At 46.1% G+C, this 20,619-nt stretch overlaps 1 protein-coding gene across 3 annotated transcripts in view; it reads left to right on the top strand.

Annotated features, from left to right (window-relative positions):
• The window catches only part of LOC147737767 (uncharacterized), a 408,580-nt gene that overhangs the window by 12,240 nt on the left and 375,721 nt on the right, over nt 1-20,619 (top strand). Inside the window, exon 3 of one of the 3 annotated variants that reach the window (XR_015302273.1) lies at nt 2,634-2,825. The exons of the other annotated variants lie outside the window; for them this stretch is intronic. The gene's annotated coding sequence lies outside the window, so the exon portion shown is untranslated. Of the gene's footprint in view, nt 1-2,633; nt 2,826-20,619 lie in introns of those variants that run through there. 3 annotated transcript variants of the gene reach the window in all.

Genomic DNA, 20,619 nt, shown 5'->3' on the forward strand with positions numbered 1-20,619 from the left:
GAAAAGTGTCATAAGTGGGTGGATGCATAGATGATTCTGCAGAGTCAGCTAAAACCTATAAACTGGGTGCGCGCGCAGCTGGTATGACGTGTGATTGACGTGTGTCTGGAGAAAGCTAAGGGTCTGACTTTTAGCACTAGTAGAAGAGACAGACGTCTGGCATGTCAGACCGACCTGTTCCTGTAGCATGTCTGATATCTTGTATTTGGGGTAGGTTTAATCTGAAGTAAAAGGTCTCTCGGGGAGAGGCTATTCTATACTGAATGCATATGTGTCTAAGTGCAATGCGCGGGGCCATGGGCCTACCATGGTAACGGGAGCAATGAATTACATTAGGGAGACAGGAAGGCTTGGCCCTTTGCTCTGCAGCCGGGGATATGTTTACCTATTTCACTAGACAGGAATGTGTTTTCGAGGAGGCTGAACTGACTACACTGATAACTCGAAGGCAAAATACTGTTTTGGCAGGCAGACCAGGCCGAGCCAGGCACCGCTTCGCTTGGCAGGAAGTAAGGCAGAGGTCAGGGATGCATCTCCACGCTGCAGCTTTCAGAGACGGAGACAAAAAGTGGTTCAATGGCAGAAATCAGGGCCTAGCTCTGCAGAGCCAGGAAAAACGTGAAAGTGCACCATGTAAGGACGTTGGCAAGGCATAGTTAGGAACTGAATTATCAATTCATTCATGGTGGATCCGATAGAGGACATGTTAACGTTGGACGCAAATGTATTTGCGTCTTCAGATTCGGTTGCGGAGGGAAGTTACATGCACTTAAAACTCGTACATGGAGACGTTGGGGTACACGTTAGGGGACATACCTGACCATAAAAATTTCAATTACCTCATTCCCTCCTTGTCCCCTACGGACCCATTAGGATATATCTATTTTCATGAGACCATCTATCGGTTCATATAACATCATCTGTTCTTCTTTCTTTAGTCGGGAATGGGAACGTGAACTTGAGCGGGGAATACAAGCTGTGGCGCACAAGCCGCAAATCGCTGGCCCACATTGAAGACATAAACAACAACTGAATACTATGGCCAATATAATCCCTAGAAATGACAATAGCTTCCATCCCCAGGCTGTTATTACACTCCAGAGCCAACCGGACCAAGTCCAGGAGCCTGGATTCTGATGTATCTGATGGGCAATTTCGTGAAGTCTGGTGATGGCCTTATAGACTGATGGCGCGTTATTAGGAATAAACACGCAACAACTGGATCCGATGACTCTACAAGCTCCGCCCCTATCGGCCAGGATGACGTCAAGGACAAGGCGGTTCTGAAGAACAACAAGTCTCATAGCAGACTGCTCCTCTGTTAAGTTGCCCAAAGCTGAAGTATTCTCATTCACTACTGCTTCGAGAATTCTGGTTAATTTGCGTATCAGTTTACTATTGGAGACAGTACCTAAATAAGGAAAGAATCCTTTATTGAAATCTGTATATTGTTCCCATGCGGTTTCAGTCTGATCAACTATTGGGAGATCTCTCTTGTGCCTAACGAGATTGAGGCGGGAATTCCTGTGATAGTCAGATGGGGCTAGAAAAACTGGGGGCAATAGGAATGCAATGAAACAAGTACCATCCCAGTCTAGAGGTAAACGTACATAAGCTGTATGACCACAAATGAAATAGGAATGTCGGGAAGCTTTGAATGTAGACTTGCCTTCATCACTGAATTCGACCACAATAGTACAATCACTATGGCCTAGATGTACTGAACCATTCTTTCTGACACGTAATACGCCTTTTGCTGGTAAAACTGATATAGATGGCAAGTCTGGACTAGTTTCCGATTGAACATTTAGAATCATGAGGTTAAGTGTGAAATTTCCTAATCCATACACTTCATTTTCTAGATCGGTCCCCGTCATTTGTGGAAGACCTTCTTCATCTGGGAAACATGCTTTGTTCATGACTGTGTTCAGATTTCCCCATATCCATTTGCCTTGGGAAACTCTGGATTCAGTGTCTAAAGAAGATATTAAACTAAACCATGCACCACAGGAACCATTATGTGTAAACGGGTAAGGAAAGAGGGGCAGAGCTCCCTTGTAATTCTGATAGAGAGGGAGTCGGCCACATATCCAACAATTAGTAGCATTGTTGATCTGGTGAGAATGGTGTGACATACGGATGAAGGTATTGTTGCGCAGCGCAAGTCGATAAGACAATTCATGTGGAGGTAATTCACTAAACGTGTGTTCTGTAGTGTCATTAGAAAAAGAGTGTGCAATCGGAAAATACATATATAACATCCAACTGATGCATATTAACGTAAGACTCAGAAAAAACATAATAAGTAACGTGCAGATACATCGACTACGAAGATTTTTGCAATGATAATTTCTTTTACTGGATCTCCTGTCTATCTCTCTCTCTATTGGGGTCTAGCTTGTACATGTCAAGAAACTGTCTAACCGCTTCACCCAGGAGGGGACTTAAACAATTAAACTGTCTGACTTACTAGACCTCAACTTCATACGGAACTCCTGCTGAGGAGTTTTCTCTACCAGGGGGAGTTTAGTATCAGTCTCTGGAATGTGACAGGGCTGAGAATCAGTCTTTGGCGGAAGTCCATAAAATCGTTTCACATGACTCCAGTGGAGCCAATTTTTTCTTCCTTCTAGCTTCACTGCAGTCCTGGTGGTTAACAAGACGATCTTCGGATCCTTCCAACGGGGCTCCAGAGGGCTTGACCGGTCGAAGTTGCGCACAACGACTACGTCTCCGGGGACCAGCTCATGCGGTTTCACCTCGGTGTTGTCTGGAAAGGCTGCTGCAACCTGTGAACGACATGATTGTAGTGCAGACATCAAGGAAGCAAGGTAATCTGTCAGCATAGTACTATCAACATCTGTAATTTTTCGTGGCATAGGCGTCCCCCACATATTAGGAGGCCTACCAAAGACCACCTCATACGGGGATAGCCTTGTCCTAGAATGGGCTACCATTCTCATGTAAAAGAGGGCAACTGGCAAAGCTACTATCCAATCTACTCCTTTCTCTTTACACACTTTGGCAAGACGAGTTTTCAGAGTCTGATTATGTCGCTCCACGAGACCTGCTGCCTCGGGATGTCGGACACAGTGGAATTTCCACTGATAACCTAATAGAAGGGTGTTAGACCTGTCTGGCTTTTTGGCGAAGTCCCTCCCAATATTTATTTATTTTGTCCCCTTTTTGCCCCTCATACCCTGGTTAATTTTTGTGTCTACTGACTTTTTGTAGGTGTTGGCCAGGGGGATAGGTGTTTTTTCCCCCCCTCATAATCTTTTACCTCAGGCCCAGAGGCCTGTTCTGACAGGAAAGTTGGCACCACCTAAAATGGTGGCCACCAACTGCCCCAACTGTCACCAACAGAACTTGGCCATAGCCTAACATAGGGCATTCTAGAACCTTCTGGTCCATTCTGGACCACTGAAGGGCAGCCTATATAAGGCGGAATGCGGGGCAGCCATTTTGTCTACCTGTGGAAGTCAGCTGGAGGACAGGCTGTAGCTGAGGGTGGGAAGAGGCTGGACTTAGGATTGACCTCCTAGACTGGGAAGCCACCTTATGGTCCAACCCACGATTCCCCTGTTGGTTATTTGCCCTGGCCCCGCTGTGGGAAGTTACTGGAGACCCTGGGCGCCTAGCTTGCCCCTTTTCTAAAATATATAGGGGAAGTCTATAGGAGAAGGAGACTGCAGCGCTGCGGAGCGCAGTCCTCTGCTCAGCAGTTTGATTCTGGAGAGACTGTGAAGAAGGACTCTCCTACGGAGAGGGGCTTATCCTGGTGCCCCTCCCCTTGCTCTGCTTGTACCCCAGTGCTGCCCAACTGCTGAAATCGCGCCCCCCCTGGTGCCAAACCCCTACCTGTGACCACCAGGGCTGGAGAAGTGGAGACAGCGGGACCACAAGCTGTTCTACACCTGGGTCGGCGTGGGAATGCTGAAGGAGCAGAAACGGTCGTTCAGCTAGCCGTGCTGTCCCTGCATCGATGTGGGCGAGCGGCACTGTTGTGGAGCTGTGATTACGGGCTCTGAGGTGAGGAGCGGACTGCGCAAGCCCTCGTCAGTGTCAAAGTGGGCGGAAGAGGAAGGCGGCGTCGATTGAACAGCGCGACCTCAGGCGGTGAAACACTCGCCTTTCGCGCATGCCCCCTTGAGCTGCCCGGCTCCGTGAGGCGGGGCCGGATAGGAGGAGGCGGAGATTGGCAGGCGGGTCCGGGAGAGAAGAGCGTCCTTCGTTCGCTCTGAGGTGAGCGCCTTCAGGAAGCTACGTACGAGAAGAGTCCTTCCTTGGAGGCTGCGCGTTGAGCGACAGCATCAGCGTGTGCGGAGGAGCGCCGGCTACCGCTGCAGCCCGAGTAGGTGTCTGGTATCTCTCCCTCGCTCAAGCGCCAAACGGAGGAGCCGGCGCGAGCGAGAGGCGAGAAACGGAGGAGCCGGCTGACTCCCAGTGAAGCGGTTGAAATCCTTTCCCCGCTCGAGCACCACCAGAGGAGCTCGCTCGAGTGGGAGAGGGGAACGCTGGTGCCCTGGAGGCTGAGGTGCCTGGCCGGTGCTAAACCACTCTAACCTGGCACGTGGTCCGCCCCCACTCGCTCTCTGACAACTCAGGACCCTGAAATGCAAGTAAGGAGGTAGGATAAGGGGAAAGAGCCTTCTACCTAAGGAACTAGTGTTCTGGCTAGATACCCTACCAGGGAGAACGCTGAGACTCTGTCTCCAAGAGTTTGGGGTCCCTAAGGGAACTCTGGCAGGGCTTAATTAACTATTGATCTAAATGGTTCTTAACCAGTTGCTTTTCAAAGAGGATTAGAAGAAAAACTGTACTGTTATCCATGCAAAGGGGTGTTGCTCTGATCTGATTTAAGTGCTGCTCTTGCCAACCTTTAAAGCAAGGCTGTGTTAAGAGATAGTATAAGGTGCGCAGAGTACAGTAAATGTATAGCTAACTATTAGGAAATCTAGTGATGTGATTTTTTTAAGGTCAGTCATCCTGCTTAAAAAAAGAATGCTAATATTGTGATGATATCTGCTTTGGTTTATAGAGAGTAGTAGTTTCCTCCCAAGATTCTAGCGGAGTAATAATTAGCCTGATTGATTCTAAGGTACAGTTTATCCTAATGCAAAAGTGTGATAGGAGCTCCAGAATTTAGTAACTGCTTTAAAGACAACGTGCTGATCCGCTAGTAACTTAAAAAGTGTAACTGCTGAACCTAAAAGTGACTTGAAATGTTTTGAGCTATTTATATGTGAGCTACTTATATTTGACAACAAAGAAGAATATTATTTTTATATAAAGCAGTACGTATTTTCATACATTTTTGGTGTAGTGTTTTCTTTTGAGTGCTATTGCGTGAAATTACTTTTGGGTGGTCTGCAACCTTTACACTGTGCCTCTGTTATGCTAGTCTTGCCCTAGGCCAGGCTACCTAATTCCAACAAAGGGAAACCTGCTGAGGACATATTTAAAACCTCTGCATCTGTCCATCTGAATATAATCCATCTGGAGGACTTCAAAAGGATGGTCGGGAGGATGAAATCCACCTCGCTCCACGGGAATACCTTTTCCTGGGTTGCAATAATAATTTATTTTCTGGATCTCCTGTCTATCTCTCTCTCTATTGGGGTCTAACTTGTACATGTCAAGAAACTGTCTAACCGCTTCACCCAGGAGGGGACTTAAACAATTAAACTGTCTGACTTACTAGACCTCAACTTCATACGGAACTCCTGCTGAGGAGTTTTCTCTACCAGGGGGAGTTTAGTATCAGTCTCTGGAATGTGACAGGGCTGAGAATCAGTCTTTGGCGGAAGTCCATAAAATCGTTTCACATGACTCCAGTGGAGCCAATTTTTTTCTTCCTTCTAGCTTCACTGCAGTCCTGGTGGGTAACAAGACGATCTTCGGATCCTTCCAACGGGGCTCCAGAGGGCTTGACCGGTGGAAGTTGCGCACAACGACTACGTCTCCGGGGACCAGCTCATGCGGTTTCACCTCGGTGTTGTCTGGAAAGGCTGCTGCAACCTGTGAACGACATGATTGTAGTGCAGACATCAAGGAAGCAAGGTAATCTGTCAGCATAGTACTATCAACATTGGTAATTTTTCGTGGCATAGGCGTCCCCCACATATTAGGAGGCCTACCAAAGACCACCTCATACGGGGATAGCCCTGTCCTAGAATGGGATACCATTCTCATGTAAAAGAGGGCAACTGGCAAAGCTACTATCCAATCTACTCCTTTCTCTTTACACACTTTGGCAAGACGAGTTTTCAGAGTCTGATTATGTCGCTCCAGGAGACCTGCTGCCTCGGGATGTCGGACACAGTGGAATTTCCACTGATAACCTAATAGAAGGGAAACCTGCTTCATGAGTTCGGACGAGAATGGCTGACCATTGTCCGAATATACGACACGGGGCAAACCGTACCGTGGGAAGAATTCACGAACCAACTGTTTGGCAGTGGTCGGAGCAGTGTAATCTGGGACGGGATATGCTTCTGTCCATCGGGATAGGGCACATACAACTACGAGGACATATTTAAAACCTCTGCATCTGTCCATCTGAATATAATCCATCTGGAGGACTTCAAAAGGATGGTCGGGAGGATAAAATCGATCTTGCTCCACGGGAATACCTTTTCCTGGGTTGAACTGACAACAGATCATGCAGGTACGCACTTTCTGTTTGGCTGCTGCTCGTAAATGTTTGTTAAACCAGAGGTTCTGTAAACTGTCTAACATGGCTTTCTCTCCTAAATGTGCTGGACTATGTGCAGTGTTGATAATAACTTGGACCATAGAGTCGGGGAGAAACCATGTGGTCTTTCCCCTCGTCATCCATCCCTGTTCAGTCTGGACCCCTCCTTGTTCAGCCCATTTCTTGATTTCGTCTGGAGTAGCATGTGTCTGTATGTCAATGACGTCTTGTGTGGGGTCCCTAACTGTCATGCAATGTGTCAGTGATGATACATCAGTCTTTGTCATATCAGTCGTATGAGTATGAGTCTGTGCTGTATGTTTCGCTGTTCGATCTGCAAAGTCGTTACCCTGGGAAATTGTGTCCGTGACTTTTGTATGTGCTTTGCACTTCATGATGGCTATGGCTGTAGGCAAATGTATTGCTTCTAACAGAGCTTGAATGAGGGGACCATGCTGGATTTTGGCTCCGTGAGAGGTCAGGAAACCTCTTTCTTGCCAGAGGACACCGAAGTCGTGTACGACTCCAAATGCATAACGTGAATCTGTGTATATGTTTACTTTAAGGTTCTTGGCTCGTATACAGGCTTGGGTCAGAGCAATGAGCTCTGCTGCTTGGGCTGACAGGGTGTCAATGCGATGTGTTTCTAAGACTTCAGTTTCAGTGGTCACTGCATATGCGGCCACTAGCTCTCCTGTACTTGTTCTCATACATGAACCATCCACATAAAGTGTCAGGTCTGGATCGGATAATGCAACATCTGTTAAGTCTTGTCTGGGTTTCGTGATTGTATCAATGACCTCCACGCAGTCATGTGGAGTAGGATCTGTTGTGCTCGATGGTAAAAGTGTAGCAGGATTCAGTGTATTGCAACGTCGGATTTCTATGTGCGGTTGGAATATTGTCAATTCATAACCTGTCAGTCGTGCTATAGTCAATTGTTGGGTCTGTGTTCTATTTAGGAGTACTTCCACAGAGTGTGGAACCTGTACTGTCAATTGATGTCCTAATACGATGGAATCACTTTGTCTGATTGCTAGAGCTGTTGCTGCAACTGATTTTAAGCACGCAGGCAAGGCCTGGGCTACTGGATCTAATGTGCTCGAAAAATAAGCACACGGTCTGTATTTGTCTGCTTGAACCTGAGAGAGAACCGATAACGCTGTGCCATCGCGTTCTGTGACAAAAAGTGTAAAAGGTTTGCTGTAACATGGTGTCGCTAAAACAGGTGCTTGACATAAGGCTTTCTTTAATTCGTCAAAAGCTTGTGTATGTTCCTGAGTCCATGGGAGGACAGACGAAAACGCTGCCTCTTGTGTTGTCAACTGTATAAGTGGTTTAGCTAGAAATGCATATTGGGGAATCCATTGTCTGCAATAGGAAGTGAGACCAATAAAGGCTCGTACTTCCTTCTGTGTCTTGGGTTGTGGAAGATGTGCAATTAACTGGATACGATCTGGTGTCAACTGTCTCCCCTCCTTGGACAGCAAGTGCCCAAGGTACACCACTTGCTGGGCGCAGAATTGTAGCTTCGAAGGAGACACCTTGTGTCCCTTGTCCGCCAGGAAAAACAAAACTGTCAGTGATGCTTGTTCACACTCTGGTTCACTCCGGGCGGTGATCAATAGATCATCGACATATTGGAGTAGGGCAGTGTTAGGAGGCATGCGTATATTGTCAAGTTGTCGTTTCAATGCTTGGCTGTAGATGCTGGGGCTTTCTGTGAATCCTTGAGGGGCGCGTGCAAATTTGAAGCTACGGCCATTTAAACTGAATCCGAAAAGATACTGGCTTTCCGGATCAATGGGGACACTAAAGAAGGCGTTCTTGAGATCGATTACAGTAAAGAACGTCGCTTCCGAATCAATAGCTGTCAATAATGAAGAGATGTCTGGGACCACAGGATACTGTGGTACAATGCATTTATTCAATTCTCGTAAATCAATCACCAGTCGATAGACTGGAGGTGCATTTGGATCAGTGCGTTTAAGAATCGGAATGATAGGGGAATTACAAACGTTGGAGTCGGTTTCTACAACCACTCCTTGTGCAATGAGCTCGTCAATGATTTTCAGTAAAGCCACTACAGCATCAGGTGGTAACTTGTATTGTCGGATTCGGGGCAGTACAACTCTTGGCTTGAGTGTAACACGATATGGTGTAAATTGCATACAACCTACATCAGTGGGGCCTTGTGCCCATAAATGTGCAGGAACATTCTGTAACCTGGGATCAAAATCTCTCAACACATAATGGCCCTTGAAATCACGAAGGAACCGCCTTACTCCTTCCGGAGAACAACAAATTACAGCTTCTAGAGCTTTCAGAGTTTTTATACCAAGCAAGTTTTCTGGACATGATTTTGTAAGCAATAAATCAGTAGTACGGGATAAAGGACCAACTGCAAGGGGAACAGGTTTCGATACTTCATTAACAATAGGCTTTCCTGAAAATCCAAGGGAAACATTCTGTGAGCCTGAGAGGGGTGCCCCTGGAACCTCGTCATGACTGATGGTAGTTCTGCTTGCTCCTGTGTCAATCAAAAACTTTCTATCCTTTCCTAATACCTGACTATGTACATAAGGACCCTCTTGATCTACAGGAACTTCAATAAGAGGCAAGCCAACCTCCCTCTCTAGGCTGTTTCATGTGTACTGCTGATAATCGGGGTAATCAGATTGTGCATACTGGTACATCTGTTGTGTGACATGCTGAGTCGCGGCAATGGGTTGGGGCTGTGGTACCGCTACGGTCTGCTGTGGAACATGCATAGGCTGCACGTTCTGTGGAATGTGTTGTTGGACCTGGTCCTGTCTAGGTGGACGTGGTCTCTCTTTGGTTTTACCTGCGGCAATATTGTGCTTCAGAACTGCACAATCGTTTACATAGTGGCCTGGCTGTTTACAATAGTTGCATGTCCCTTTAACGGGAGCCGCCGAATTATTTGACTGTGTCGTACCCTTTTTCTGACCATCAGCTGGAACTGACTGAGCAACTAGCATTTTCATTTTCGTGTCTTTCATACGTCTCTGTTCGTGTTCATGTTCCTCCCTAATTCTGTTCTGGTGGTACTGTAACATTTGTAACATTTGGGATGGCGTATTTGCTTGCCATGTGCTCTCGACTTTCAATACACGGTTCTTAACCTGGGGGAGGGAATTCTCGACCAATTTGGTTACAAATAGGTGTGGGTATGACTCGCTACTTGTTTTCAGGCCGCTATTAATGATAAAACATTTCTCGAATCTAGAATAAAAATCACTAGTGTCTTCGTCGTGTTTCTGTTTGTAGGCTGAGATTGCATCCCAGTCCTCCTTTTTAGTTGTCAACAATCTTGGCAAAACCTGTACTAATAATCCTGGTAACGCTTTAGTCTTATCCCCAAGACCTAAACCTGGGGTCCGACCCTTTTCTTCGTCTTCCAATGCAGTCCAATTAATCTTTTTGTCTCCCACCTCCCACCTCCCATTCCTTTTCTTTGAGTTTTTCGTAAATACCGGCAGGTAATAGCACTTTCAGTATTTTCATAATATCGGAATATGTGTAATCTCCCATGCGTAACATGTCTTTTATTTCACGGTGAAACCCTGCTGGATCTTTATCATGACTTGGCACTATTTTCTTCATTTCCAATAATTCCATTTTAGTTATGGGCGTATATACAAATACGCGTTCTAGTGTATCATCTGGTTTCCGGATGGGATGTACTTCTCGCAAAGGGTTCTGTCTGTCTAGGTGAAAAGGATTGCTTACTGGGGGTGGAACAGGCACAAAACGTGGAGTCAAGAACGTTCTGTATTTATGGCGTTGTTCGAGAATTACATTAATCAAATCAGTGCCTAGGCCTCTCCATCTATTCAGAAGTAAGTCTTGCAATAGATTATACAACGGACCTGGATCAGATTGTTGATTCTCGTACTGTATAATAAGATGTTGGGTCATGTATATACCAGCTACTCGCTGTTCTTCTGGAGTAAGACTTAGAAATGTTTGCACTACTAAATCATCTTTATAGATACTGTCATCCCCGGCCCATTGGACCGCGGACCGGGCCAGTTCCTGATCACGTAAGGTATGGAGTTCATGATAACCTACTCTTTCTTTCAGGATTCTATCAGTAACTTGGAATATATGTTCAAGGGAACATTGCTCTGGAATCGGGGAAAGGTAACGTTTCTTGTTTTCTAGACGAATGGGTCTGTCGAAAGGCCTATCAAGAGAATACTGTTTAGGGAGTTTCGCCCTACCTACGTAAGCTATCGTGCCTGGAGCCACTTGGGTCGCTGCTGAATCTTCTGGTTCTTCCTCCTCTGAGGTGTCTTTGTCGTCTGACTCGAGAGGCCTGTCAGTCTCTCGTCTGGCATGTATTGCTACTATTTCTTTACGGATGTTTCTAGTCATGGCCGCTATACATTTCTCTTTTTCATGCTTACAATCTGCAATATTCTGACTCCACCTCGTCAATCCCTCCACCTCTTCTTGCGAAAAGCCTGGCTGGTCTTGTACCCTTATCAAACAATTAATCAGAAATCGCAATATCATACTTTGTGTCTCAACTTTCTCGTGTGCCATGGCTTCGCGAACACATTTTGGCCTTTCTCCTGTTCTAATAAAATGATATATGTTGTCTAGATGTTCTAGCATGTCTGGTAATAACAGCAGATAATCTGTAACACGGCGTAGACGTATAGAGGCTAACATCATGGGTCCTGACTTGCCAGGTACTGGGTCGTATCTACAATCTGTAAGGAACTCTTTAAGTTTTTCGGCTGGGCTTGCTTTAGGTGTACGCGACATTGCTAATTCTCTCATTGTCACTCGGTGTAATTGTGGCGGAGTGTGATGGGAACCTCCTGAAGCACCTCCTGAGGCAGAACCGTGAGCATGACTCGATGTCATTGGGTGTGGGTAAGGTATATTTATCGGGGACGACTGACTCTGAGTCGCATCTGTACCAAAAGGGTTATTAGGACCTAGAGTAAGGGGACCAGCAGGGGAAGTGACAACAGGTGCGGGAAGTTGATGACGTGGAGGGGTCGTGGCTAGGTCAGCAGGAAGATGCTGTGGCAGATCATTATTAGCGGGTTGTCGTGGTGCATTAGTATATGCGGGAGCTACATCATCTAAATAGGAGGAAAGGAAAATATCTGCTGCGGTCTGTTTATGACGTACTTTGGTCGGGACCAATGGAGGGGGCAGATCATTGGATATTTCCCGGGTTGCCTTGGGCAGGCTCTCGGCCAGAACTGGATACAGTCCTGTTATAAGGGCATTACTCTGTCTCTCGTGTTGTTCGATCCTGACTCGCTGTCCTTCTTCTAGTAATTCTTTTTCTTTAGCTTTTTCGGAATCCTCTCTACTCTTCTCTGCTTTTCTGAGTGCTTTCTCTGTCCGCCTATGCGATTCCTTACGCCACAATTCAATGGCATCTTTCAGTGATTGTCTGGCTTTCTTTTTCCATAAGGCTTCTTCTACTCTCATGATGCACTCGGCATCCCATGTCCCTGTAACGGGCCATCTCTGATCTTCTGCCAAGTCTTTCGTATAGTTCACCCATAAGTCTAAGTACAGTATGGCATCTAAGCCATGTTTATGGTACATAAAATGTCCTGGAGTGTCCCTAGGTGGGATGGGAACAGCTTCTTCAAGTATCCCTTTCCTAGTTCCTATCTGTCGTAATTTCGAGAACAAAGGCATTGCTACCTCTACTTGAACGCAAACACAATGAACACAGAAAAAAAAATGCAAACAATCACTCATACCACGACATTAAACACATTGAAACATTTCGAACAGATACTGACTATTAACGAATTCTATAACGATAACTAATCTGAACCGCTGAATAACTGAATTACTAGATGCACTGCTAAACAGTACAGATACACTGCTAAAACAGTGCAGACCGGATCTGTGTACCCAAACCCGTCTTGACCGGATACAAATCAATGCACCCGTCTTGATGCGTCCCCAGCAACGGTACTCACCGGGAAGCACGGAACGGAAGGCCTCGGAAACTCGTCTGGACCGCTACGTCGTCACTGCTGCTGTGCGCACTACGCATGCGCCTCGGCGCTTCGGACAAGGTGGGCCTCTGGACACCTCGGACACTGTTCTCTCGGCTGGGCTCTGGTCGGGATCCTCCGCACTCCTCACCGCCTCGTCTGGATGTCGATCGCAGTCTCCGTCACCTCCGTAGGCCTGAGGGAGATACAGGAAAACCTGCAGATGCGCATAGAAGTCCGTCACGGCTGTGGCAGGGGGCAAGGCCTGCGACGCATCGCCGGCGCGTGGGGTGGGGGAGGGGTCCCTATTCAGGCGCCAAATTATGTGGTAAATATAATTTGCCGGTCAATTTTTACTGTATAATTACTGACAAGAAAAGAATAGCTCAATCAAATGAGAGGCAGAGTCCGGGGTGTCTGAGTTATATGGGCTTTAATTCAGGATGGCTCGAGCCATGGAAATCAATTCCATCAATACAAGGGTTCGGGGGTATATGCAATGATGGCAAAGAGATGTCAACGATTTATTAACAGTACATGACATATATAGTATAACTGTGTAATAGCAATGAATACAGTAGGCGTGACAAGTGAAAAGAATATGATAAGAACACCTGTGCGTAGCAAAAAGGTGTGTACAAAGGCGTGCACAGAGGTGTGTGCTGGAAACGTCACAGAAAAGTGTCATAAGTGGGTGGATGCATAGATGATTCTGCAGAGTCAGCTAAAACCTATAACCTGGGTGCGCGCGCAGCTGGTATGACGTGTGATTGACGTGTGTCTGGAGAAAGCTAAGGGTCTGACTTTTAGCACTAGTAGAAGAGACAGACGTCTGGCATGTCAGACCGACCTGTTCCTGTAGCATGTCTGATATCTTGTATTTGGGGTAGGTTTAATCTGAAGTAAAAGGTCTCTCGGGCAGAGGCTATTCTATACTGAATGCATATGTGTCTAAGTGCAATGCGCGGGGCCATGGGCCTACCATGGTAACGGGAGCAATGAATTACATGAGGGAGACAGGAAGGCTTGGCCCTTTGTGGTAAATATTTGATTTACCGTCTTAATTTCTATGCAGGTAAGTACTAAAACAAGAATAACTCACTCGGAAAGAAAGAGGCAGAGTCCGTGATGTTAGAGTTCTTAGGGGTTTTATTCCTTAAAAAGGAATAGTACCAGACCGGATATCGTATTCCTGCCACCACAGGGGTGCAGGAAGGGATAGAGCAATATTTTATTGACAATACATAGCTTATATACTTAAATCATATTATAGAAACCAATACAGTAGGCGTAACAGCTGAGAGAAACGAGATAAGAGCATACACGTGGTAGTGATACGTAATTAGAAGGTGTGAACTAGGCGTGAACATAGAGGTGTGTGTTTGAAACGTCACATGTAAGTGTCATAAGGGGGTGGCAACAAAAGCAGAATCTTGCAATGTCAGCAGAAGTGTGAGGCCTGGATGCGCGCGCAGCTGCATGACGTGTGACTGGAGGGTGCAGGGGACTTGACATTTACACTTAGCGGAAAGAGACAGAAGTCTGGCATGTCAGATCAACTTGTACCACTATCATATCTGATATCTGATGTTTAGGAACCATATTATCTAGAAGAGAAAGGTCTCTGGGGCAGAAGCTATTCTATACTGACTGTGAGTGCGTGTATAAGCGTCTAAGTGTCTACATGAGATGCGAGGGGGGCATGGGCCTACCATGGTAACAGAGGCTATGAATTACTTGCACGGAGACAGTGAGGCCGAGCCCTTTGCTCTGCAGCTGGGGGAATGTTTACTTAAACTAGTAGGTAGGAATGCATTTTCGAGGAGCGGAATAGATAATGCGAAGGTTGAATTTGGTCTTGGCAGGCAGCAGGCTGAGCTAAGCGCCGTGGGCCGCGCAGGGAGTAAGGCAGAGGTCACGGGTACAGAGGCAGCCCAGGCTGAGGCGTTCGGAGTCAGAAGACAGAAAAAGGCTCGATGGCAGAATTCGGGGCCTGCTTCGCCAGAGCTGAAAAACGTGTAAAGTACACCACGAAAAGACGTTGGCATAGCATATTTAGGAACTGAATATTCAACCCGTTCATGGCGGGTCTGAAAGAGGACATGTTAACGTTGGACGCAAATGTATTTGCGTCTTCATTTGCTGGCACAGGAGGGAAGTTACATGCACTTTAAACTCGTACATGGAGACGGTGGGGTACACGCTAGGGAACATTTCTTGACCATAAAATTTATATTTCCTCATTCCCTCCTTGTTCCCTACGGACCCTTCATGATATATCGATCCTCATGAATCGATCAGTCTGTTCTTGTAACATCATTTGTTCTTCTTTCTTCTTTTTGCGTTTTGAGTGAAAACTGGAATGTGTAATGCATGATGTGGCACACAGTCCACAAATCGCTGGCCCACATTGTAGGCACAGGCAGCAACTGAATATTATGACAAGGGCAATGCCTAGGAAGGATAGGATCTTCCATCCCCAAGCAGTCAACGTTGTCCAGAACCAACCGGACCAAGTCCAGGTGCCTGGATTCTGATGTATCAGACCTGCAATTTTATGAAGACGTGTAATAGCTTGATATACCGTTGGCACGTTTTCTGGAATGAAAACACAGCAACTTGACCCGATGACCTTACAAGCTCCGCCTCTATCTGCCAAGATGACGTCAATAACGAGACGGTTTTGAAGAACAACAACCCGCATGGCGGACTGCTCCTCTGTTAAGTTGCCTAGAGCGGAGGCAGTTTCATTCACTACTGCTTCGAGTGTTCTAGTTAATCTTTGTATTAGTTTACTGTTTTGGACGGGGCCTGTGAAGAAAAAGAATCCTTTATTGAAATCTGTATATTGCTCCCGTGCCGTTTCAGTGTAGTCGACAATCGGGAGATCTCTTCTGAGTCTACTCTTTACTAGATTTGTATTTCTGTGATAATCAGGAGGGGCTAGGAAAACAGGTGGCAGAAGGAAGGCAATATAACAGGTACCATCCCAATCTGGAGGTAAGCGTATGTATGCGGTATGGCCACAAACAAAATAGGAATGACGAGTAGCTCTAAAGGAAGACTTGCCATGATCACTGAATTCGACCATGGTAGTACATTTACTATGACCTAAGTGTACTGAACCCTTCTTTCTGACACATAAGTCACCTGTGACTGGTAATACTGACATAGCAGGGAGAACTGGTGCAGCTTCGGATTCAACAGTAAGAATCATGAGGTTAATTGTATAATTACCTAATCCATATACTTCATTTTCTAGATCAGTTCCTGTCCTAATGGGAAGTCCCTTCTTGTCAGGGTAGCAGACATTGAGCAGAACTAGGTTCAGGTTTCCCCAAATCCAATTCCCCTCGAAAACAGCAATATCAGGGTCTAAAGAATTAATTAATCTAAACCATGCACCACAGGAGCCATTGTGAGTGAACGGGTACGGAAAGAGAGGCAGAACTCCCTTATATTTCTGATAGGGAGGGAGTCGGCCACATATCCAACAGTTGGTAGCATTGTTAGTCTGATGGGAGTGATGTAACATACTAATGAATGTGTTGTTGCGCAGCGCAAGCCTGTAAGAAAGTTCATGAGGCGGTAACTCACTAAAAGAATGTTCGGCAGTTACATTGTAAGCAGATTGTTCACGCTTGAAGATAGGGTAGTATATTGGCAATAGTATACTAGCAACAATAATCAAAAGACTTAGAAAAAACATAACCAATAATGTCACTATACAGTGACTGCGGAGTGATTTACAGTATGTACGTTTCTTGAGTTGTCTCTCTCTCTCTCTATCTCGATCTAGGGGATACATGTCAGAAACTATTTAACCGATTCACCTAGGGGAGGACTTAAACAATTAAACTGTCTGACTTGCTAGATCGAAGTTTCGTACGATATTCTTCTTGGGGGGTTTTCTCTCGTTTAGGAATTTTACAGTCACTAGATTCGAGGCAGTCCTTTGAGGGGGTGGACGAGTCAGTCTCTGGCAGCAGTTCGTTGCATTTTTTAATATGACTCATGTGGATCCACCCCTTTCGGCCTTCCACCTTGATCGCTGTCCTCGTGGTAAGAAGGACGATCTTCGGCTCTTTCCAGCGGGGCTCCAGCGGACTTTTCCTGTCGAAGTTGCGAATTAATACGGCATCGCCAGGACGGACATCATGTGGCTTTACATCAGTGTTGTCGGGAAAAGCTGCGGCAACCTGTGAACGACATGATTGGAGTGCAGACATCAAGGAGGCAAGGTAATCTGTCAGCATATTACAATCAACATCGGTGATTTTCTTAGGCATGGGCGTCCCCCACATATTCGGTGGTCTGCCAAAAACCACTTCATACGGGGATAGCCCTGATCTCGAATGGGGGACCATTCTCATGTAGAACAGTGCAACGGGTAGGGCGACTATCCAGTCGACCCCTTTCTCTTTACAGATCTTTGCAAGGCGGGTTTTCAATGTCTGATTATGCCTTTCTACAAGGCCAGCGGCCTCGGGATGTCGGACACAATGGAATCTCCACTGATATCCTAGCAGAAGGGAAACCTGTTTCATGAGCTCGGATGAGAATGGCTGTCCGTTATCTGAGTACACGATACGAGGCAAGCCGTACCGTGGGAAGAATTCTCGGACCAGCTGCCTGGCAGTGGTCGGGGCAGTGTAATCTGGGACTGGATATGCTTCGGTCCAACGGGAAAGCGCACAAACGACTACGAGGACGTACTTAAATCCTCGACAACGGTCCATCTGGATATAATCCATCTGGAGTACTTCAAAAGGGTGATCGGGAGGATGAAATCCACCTTGCTCTACAGGGACGCTTTTACCTGGATTGAACTGACAACAGATCATGCAAGTACGCACTTTCTGTTTTGCTGCTGCTCGTAAGTGTTTGTTGTACCAGAGATTCTGTAAACTGTCTAGCATAGCTTTTTCTCCTAGATGTGCCGGACTATTTGCTGTATTTATTATGACTTGAACCATAGAGTCGGGGAGAAACCATGTAGATTTTCCCTTCGTCATCCATCCTTGATCAGTCTGAATCCCTCCTAGTTCAGTCCATTTCTTGATTTCATCTGGAGTGGCATGTGTCTGAATATCGATTACATCTAATGTGGGATTCCTAACTGTCATACACTGTGTCGGTAATATTGTCTTTGTCACGTCAGTTGTCTGGGTGTGAGTCAATGCTGTATGTTTTGCTGTTTGGTCTGCCAGGTCGTTACCCTGGGAAACAGAATCTGTAACTTTAGTATGTGCTTTACACTTCATGATGGATATACCTGAAGGTAGATGTATTGCGTCTAACAGGGCTTGAATGAGGGAACCGTGTTGGATCTTGGCACCGTGAGAGGTCAGAAAACCTCGTTCTTGCCATAACACTCCGAAGTCGTGTACGACTCCGAAAGCATAACGGGAATCTGTGTATATATTAACATTTCTGTTCTTGGCTAGTATGCAGGCTCGGGTCAGAGCGATGAGCTCCGCCGCTTGAGCAGACAGTGTGTCAATACGATGTGTTTCTTTAACTTCAGTTTCAGTGGTCACTGCATACGCGGCCACTAACTCTCCTGTACTTGTTCTCATACATGAACCGTCCACGTAAAGTGTCAGGTCTGGATTTGTCAGTGGAACATCTGTTAAGTCTCGTCGGGGCTTTGTTACTGTATTAATAATCTCTATACAATCATGCGGGGTTGGATCTGTCATAATAGAGGGTAACAGTGTTGCGGGGTTTAGAATGCTACAGCGTCTGATTTCTATGTGTGGTTGGAATAGCGTCAATTCATAACCTGTCAGTCGTGCTATGGTTAAGTGTTGAGTCTGGGTTCTGTTTAGAAGGACCTCTACAGAATGTGGAACTTGTACTGTCAATGGATGTCCTAATACAATTGAGTCGCTCTGTCTGATAGCTAGGGCTGTTGCGGCAACTGACTTTAAGCACGCAGGGAGTGCCTGGGATACTGAATCCAATGTACTTGAAAAATAAGCGCAAGGCTTATGTGAACCTGCTTGGTCTTGAGTGAGGACAGACAACGCTGTACCATCACGTTCTGTAACAAAAAGTGTAAACGGTTTGCTGTAACATGGTGTCGCTAGAACTGGTGCTTGACATAAAGCTTTCTTTAATTCCTCAAAAGCCTGTGTATGTTCCTGAGTCCAAGGGAGGGCAGTCGAAGTCGCTGCCTCCCGTGTTGTTAACTGAATGAGTGGTTTAGCTAGAAATGCATACTGAGGAATCCATTGTCTGCAGTATGAGGTGAGGCCTATAAAGGCCCGCACTTCCTTTTGTGTCTGGGGTTGTGGCATATTTACAATTAACTGAATGCGATCAGGAGTGAGCTGTCTCCCCACTTTGGACAGCAAGTGACCCAAGTACACAACTTGCTGAACACAGAATTGTAGCTTCGAAGGAGACACCTTGTGTCCCTTGTCGGCCAGAAAATGTAAAACCGTCAGTGATGCTTGCTCACATTCGGGCTCACTTCGTGCGGTGATCAGCAGATCATCGACGTATTGCAGTAAGGCGGTGTTAACTGGCATTTGGATACAATCAAGTTGTCTTTTCAGTGCTTGGCTATAGATGCTGGGGCTTTCTGTGAATCCTTGAGGTGCGCGTGAAAATTTGAAACTTCGTCCATTTAAACTGAATCCGAAGAGATATTGGCTCTCTGGATCAATGGGCACACTGAAGAAGGCATTCTTGAGGTCAATTACAGTAAAGAACGTTGCTTCTGATTTAATGGCAGTCAATAAGGATGAGATATCGGGAACCACAGGGTACTGTGGAACAATGCATTTATTCAGTTCTCGTAAATCAATCACCAGCCGATATACCGGCGGTGCATTGGGATCAGTACGTTTAAGAATCGGAATGATAGGGGAATTACAGATATTGGAGTCGGTCTCTAAGACCACTCCTTGGGCAATAAGCTCTTCAATGATTTCCAGTAAAGCCACTACAGCATCGGGTGGTAACTTGTATTGTCTGATTCGGGGTAAAACAACACCTGGCTTGAGTGTAACACGATATGGTGTAATATGCATGCAGCCTACATCGGTTGGGCCTTGTGCCCACAGGTGTTCTGGTACATTTTTCAATCTGACATCAAACTCTCGTAATACATAGTGACCCTTGAAGTCTCGCAGGAAAAGTCTAACTCCTTCCGGAGAGCAGCATATCACAGCTCCTAGAGCCTTCAGTGTTTTGATACCTAACAAGTTTTCTGGACATGATTTCGTGAGTAACAAGTCTGTAACACGTGATAATGGACCTACCGCTAAGGGGACAGGTTCTGACACTTCATTTACAATAGGCTGTCCTGAAAAACCAAGGGAAACGTTCTGTGAGCCTGAGAGGGGTGCCCCTGGGACTTCATCATGGCTGATTGTTGTGCGGCTTGCCCCTGTGTCAATTAAAAATTGTCTGTCTTTTCCCAACACTTGACTGTGTACATAAGGACCCTCTTGATCTACAGGAATCTCAATGAGAGGCAAGCCAACCTCCCTCTCTAGGCTGTTTCATGTGTATCGCTGATAATCGGGGTAATCTGATTGGGCATACTGGCACATCTGCCGTGAAACTTGTTGTGTCGCGGCAATCGGTTGTGGCTGTGGTGCCGCTGCGGCCTGTCCTGTATGTGATGAAGCATGCATCGGTTGTGAATTCTGTGAAGTCTGTTGTTGGCCCTGGTCTTGTCTAGGCGGATGCGGTCTTTCTTTAGTTTTACCTGTTGCTATATTGTGTTTCAGGACTGGACATTCATGTACGTAGTGACCTGGCTGTTTGCAATAGTTACATGTCCCTTTAACGGGAGCTGCTGAATTATTTGCCTGTGTCCCACCCTTTTTCTGACCGTCAGCCGGGGCTGTCTGGGCAACTAGTATTTTCATTTTTGTGTCTTTCATACGTCTTTGTTCATGT

This window comes from Lissotriton vulgaris, chromosome 1_1 (assembly GCF_964263255.1).
Source record: "Lissotriton vulgaris chromosome 1_1, aLisVul1.2, whole genome shotgun sequence".
NCBI classification, from domain to species: domain Eukaryota; kingdom Metazoa; phylum Chordata; class Amphibia; order Caudata; family Salamandridae; genus Lissotriton; species Lissotriton vulgaris.